General features: G+C 21.0%; 1 long non-coding RNA gene across 1 annotated transcript; it reads left to right on the top strand.

The window, feature by feature from the left end:
• Positions 1–1,381: 1,381 nt before the first annotated feature.
• On the top strand, positions 1,382–4,001 carry LOC148787177 (uncharacterized). The gene is made up of 2 exons (XR_016067067.1): positions 1,382–3,024; positions 3,757–4,001. It is a non-coding gene; the product is annotated as an uncharacterized LOC148787177 (long non-coding RNA).
• Positions 4,002–5,796: the final 1,795 nt, after the last annotated feature.

Below are 5,796 nucleotides of genomic sequence, written 5' to 3'. Positions count from 1 at the left end.
GTTTCCTATCTTAATTTTTTGAAAAATATATATATATATTTTTTGTTTATTTTCTAAGTTACTTCTAGTTCAATGTTTATTTTTTATTTTTTTTATTTACCTTATTTAAATGTTGGTGATATTAATTGTTTATAGATTTTTTATTAGTTATCATATTCAATATATAGGTTATAAAACTTATCATTATTTTAACTAATAACAAAACTTTTATTATACGGGCAATTAGTTATGAGGTTACGAAGGATTAAACTTTAATTTTATTATCAAAAGGTAGTGGATTTTTTATATAATTTATACAAATATAAATTTATAAATTCAAATTATTGTTTATAGAATATTAAATTATTCATTTAATATATTAATAAAATTAGTTACTAGATTATAAATTTAAATTAAAAATTTATTACACTACAAGTAACTAACAATATTTATGAGAAAGTATTATTTATACTAATTTATTTTTTTACATTTTTTATTGATCTTTATATAATTTGCACCTCTAGAACTTTATTTTATTAATTTCAATGAGTCTGTAATAATTTACATGTCTTAATAAATAAACTATTAAATTATTTATCTAATATATCAATAATATTATTTGTTATATTGTAAATTTAAATTAAAAAATTCTCATATTGTGCATTTTTAACATTAATTAATTTGTTTTACTTGTAACCAAAATTGTAATTGACTATTAAATTATTTAACAAAAATATTAATAAAAATTAGTGTAGGTCATAAATTAAAATAAAAACTTATGAATATTATTTTAGATTTTAAAATTACAAGGTTTTTTTATTTTTATTTATAATTAAAATTTTATTATCAAAAGATAAGGGGCATTATGGGAACAAATAATGTGATGGATCATATAATTTTTTATTATTTATAATTTTAAATTATTTTATTCATTGTTTTTTGTTGAGGCTGTATATAATTTATAATTGAAATATCAAATTATTTATTTAATATATCAGTATAAATTATTGTAAATTTTTAGACTTAGAACATTAATTGTTTAGTTACCAATAAATAGAAATGGATAATATGATCACATTTACACCTCTTAATAATTGAAATATTAAAAAATTATAAATAATTTTTTATATCAAAAGGTAGAGGATGTGTCAAAATATTATTTATAAAAATATGTAATATCATTTTTTTTTATTTTTATAATTCTGCTAATTCAAATTTAAACTAGTTTATTAAATTTTTTTATTGAATTGTATATAATAATTAAATGGAGAGGATTTATTATGATATTAATACTATTACACTTCTAATAATTAAAATATTAAGTTATTTACTTGATATTATTTAAATTAAAAAATAATTATCATTTAATAATTAAAATATTAAATTGTATATAGAACTTTCACCTCTTAATAATTAAATAATAAAATGAGTTACTAGGATATAAAAGTTTAAATTATAAATTATTTTAAATTTTTAAAATTAATAGATTAATTTTTAAATACAAAAAAGTAGATAATATTTATGGGATTAAATAATATGATCTTATATATTTTTGTATTATTTATATTTATTTAAATGTTAATTTTCTAATTCAATATGTATATAATTAACACCAGTTAATAAGTAAAATATTAAGTAATTTTATTAATATATTAAGAATATTAGTTACTTTGTTATATATTCCATGCGATAAATCTCAATTGGTTGTTTTCTGGATTCACCAACGGCAGGTATATTACATTACTTTGTATGGTCCGCTTTTCAGTTGTTGTTTACCCCCAGGTTTGCTACTTCATCAGCCTAATCTAATTAGAGGTATAGGTTTCGGCTTAAAACATTATCACACTAGTTCATTAATTTAAATTTAAAATTGAAGGATTAAATTTTAATTTATATTTATAACTAAATTTTTATTATAAAAAAGGTAGTGGATTTTTCTATATAATTTATACAAATTTAAATTTATAAATATAATTAAAAATTTATCAAATTTGTATAAATTATTAAATTTAACTATTTATTATTATTGATAACTAAATATTTAATACCAAAATAGAGGGGGTGTGACGCCCCAAAAATTATAATACATAATTGTAGGACTAATCGCCTATCATTAAAGAAATTTAGTTGAGAATTAAATTATGAGTTGAAATATGAATATATTAAAGTCCTAGTGACTAAATTGAAACTTTATAAAATAAGCTAATTGGGGTTGAATTGCATAATTTGAAAAGTTTGTGGTCAACTTATAAATAAATAAAATTATTAAAATCAAAAGAAACATATAAATAAAATGGCAGCACGTGGGCTGCCCCTAATCTTGTGGAAGGTAAGCCACCATTTTAAATAATACAACACATATATGTATATAACAAACATATATATATTCAAATATGGAAAACGCACACACAGCCACTTTATTTCAGAGGATATACGCATATTCAGCTGCGGGTTTCGAAACAGGTATGAGTTCATTAATTTAAAATTATTGATTAATTAAGTTATTAATATTATTTAATTAGTTCTTTTATTAAATATAGTTTATATTAAGCGATGTATTATTTAACCGGAATATTTTATGAGTTTGGCTATTTAGAAGAGTGTCAAATTAAATATCAAATTGGATATAAAAATGATATCGTTGGTTAGTTAGATTATTAAATTTATTAGATTTGAATATTGTTATAGTCAATTTATACAATTCCATCGAAATTATTAACCAAATACGCAATTGTTTGTATTATTATTTAATTAAATTGTATAGTAGCGAGAAATTGATAGAAAATTCATAGAAATATTTCGAAAATTATATTTAATAAATGGTATGTTAATAAAGAGGAAAAACGAAGATTTGTACTTCGATAGAAATGGAATATCGAAGAATTATTAGAAATTGTACGAATAATATTTAATATTATATTTAAAAGAAATTATGATATTCTCGATATATTAATTGTATGTGGTATAACTCATTATAGGATATGGGGGTGAAGTAAAAGAACTGACAATTAGCGACTGAGTAGAAAGAAACATTTTAAGGTCGAGGTAAGTAAATAATTAGTATTATCTATATATGTATCTTTATTTGTGATTTTACTGTCATTTGAATTTGTGGTTCATGCTGACATGGATTTATCTGAAAGTATATGAGTGATGGATGATTTGATTCGATTGATGGTATTGTGTACGTAGAATGAGGAAATACATTGAGATATATGTTTGTTGTTTGATATATTGTGGATGTCTGAAATGAGAATATATTAATATATTGTTTTACATTACTAGTTGCTTACAAGAATGGTGATATGTGGAAATGAGGGGGTGGTGGAAATTGAATATAATTGTGGTGTGAATACCCCTTGATGTGTTGAAAAGCCTATAAGGCGATATGAAAAGTGCTATGTGCGAAAAGAAAATGCTATGTGCGAAAAGAAAATGCTATGTGCGAAATGAAACAGCTATGTGCGAAATGAGATTGATGAGCCGGCTGTCAAGGGGATTCACTTAAATTTAATAATGGTGAGATTGAGTTGGCGGGAAAAACACAATATCACCTTCTGGTAAGCAAACTAGGAAAAATGGAGTTTGATTGATTGTCTTGTTATGAGATAGTCATGTGGTGTAATAAAGTTGATTATGTTGGAATTAAATTGATTGTATTCCATGCGTGTTGCCTGTTCATCTTGTTTGGGTTGTGTTTGATATACATATATAAATAGGGCTGGTTATTTACTTACTGAGTAGCAAGCTCATCCCTCTGTTGACGTTTTCTTTCAGGACTAAACTTTGAGGTGTCTGATTGTTGAAGATTAGGTTTACGTGCTATACTCAGGCGGGTCGGGCCAGTATGCTGTTTTCTCATCTTTGTCAGTTAGAATACAAAACACATTTTATTGTATAAAGAGAACGTAGGCGTAGAGATTCACTGTGGCGGATTACCTGTGGTGTTTGATTTGTATATATGATGTTGTGGGTTGATAATACCTATTATGACGTTGTGATTACATATGCATATTGATTAATCGATTATGTGCAAATTTATATATATGAACACAGGGATTACTATAAGTATGGGGTTTAGCGTAGATATAGCCCTTGTAGCAAAGTGGGTGCTACAGGGGGTGTTTGAAGCAATGTTTATGAAATTGATAATATAAACGCATAGGTTTTATTTATATTTACTAATTTAAATTTAAATTAATTTATTAATTTCTTTTATCAAATCTATATATAGAATTTAACCTCTCAATAATTAAAATATTAAATTATTTATTGAATATATTATTAAAATTAGTAACTAGGCTATAAATTTAAATTAATAAATTACCATACTTGAATAATTATTTTTTTAATTTTTAAAATTAGAAGATTAATTTTTTTTTAATAAATTATTTTCAATTTCTAAATTAAAAAATTTATGTTACCAAAAAGTAGAAGCTATGTCAAAATTATATTTATGGGATTGCATACCATAACAACATATATATTTTTTTGTGTTATTTTATTAATTTTTTACCGAATTTGTATATAATTTTCACATCTTATAAAATTAAATACAAGGTTATAAATTTAAATTAAATAATTATCACACTTTTATAAATTATTTTAAATTTTTATAATTAGAAGATTAATTTTTTATTTTTATTAGCAAAATGTAGAGTTGTTATATTTATGGGATTGAATAATAGTTATATTTGTTCAATATTTTTTTATTACACTTCTGAAATTATTTTTGAATTATTGTTAATGTATTCACACTTGTATATTTTTGGAGCAGATTATTATTTTTTTCTATATAGACTTTTATTACCAAAAGGTAGAGGGTCAAAGCAATATTTATGGGAATTTATAATATCATCCCATACCATTTTTATAATTTATATAATTAATTTAAATTATATTAATTTTTTTGGAAATTGCACTTCTTAATAATTAAAAAATACTAAATTAGTAATATGTAAATATAAATTACTTACTAGGTTATAATATGAATTATATTTATATTCCGTGCATTATTTATATTTTAAATAATTTATTGAATCTGTATATAATAAAAACTTAAATTAATTCATTGATGGATTAATTTTTATTTAGCATAAAAGCTTTTCATTGAGAATGAATATATGATTGCACTTAATTGTTTGATTAACTTTTTTATTGAATCGTATATATATTAAATTATTTATAATATATTCATTAGTTACTAGATTATAAATTTCATTAAAAAATTTATCACACTTGTATAATTTCATTTAGAGAGGGTGTAAAAGTAATTATTTACATAAATGAATAAAATGAGTTTATATATATTTTTTATAATTTTATTGGATTTGTTTATAGAATATTAAATTATTTATTTAATATATTAATAAAATTAGTTACTAGATTATAAATTTAAGTTAAAAATTATTGCACTACAAGGAGATTTCAAATCTATTCTATAAGGAATTAGTCATATGGAATAAGAAAGATAATTTTGAATATTTGGTTTTGAAAGAAAGTTTTAATACTAAAAAGTGGAGGGCCTTATATAATTTTTCTAAAACTTTATGTTTATTAACTTTAATGAGTCTGTAATAATTTACATTTTTTAATAATTAAAATATTAAATTATTACCTAATATATCAATAATATTAGTTGTTATGTTATAAATTTAAATTAAAAAATTCTCATACTTGTACAAATTATTTTAAATTTTTGAAATTAATTAATTTGTTATTTTTACTTGTTACTAAATTTTCATCTAAATTTATGAGAATGAATAATATGATTCTATATTTTTTTTATTGTATACAATTTACACCTTTTCTATAACT

The sequence above is a fragment of the Sesamum indicum genome, linkage group LG8, assembly GCF_026168435.1.
Source record: "Sesamum indicum cultivar Baizhima isolate 11 linkage group LG8, ASM2616843v1, whole genome shotgun sequence".
Lineage (NCBI taxonomy): Eukaryota > Viridiplantae > Streptophyta > Magnoliopsida > Lamiales > Pedaliaceae > Sesamum > Sesamum indicum.
Note: the sequence above shows the minus strand (reverse complement) of the source record. Positions and strands in the feature narration are given on the sequence as shown.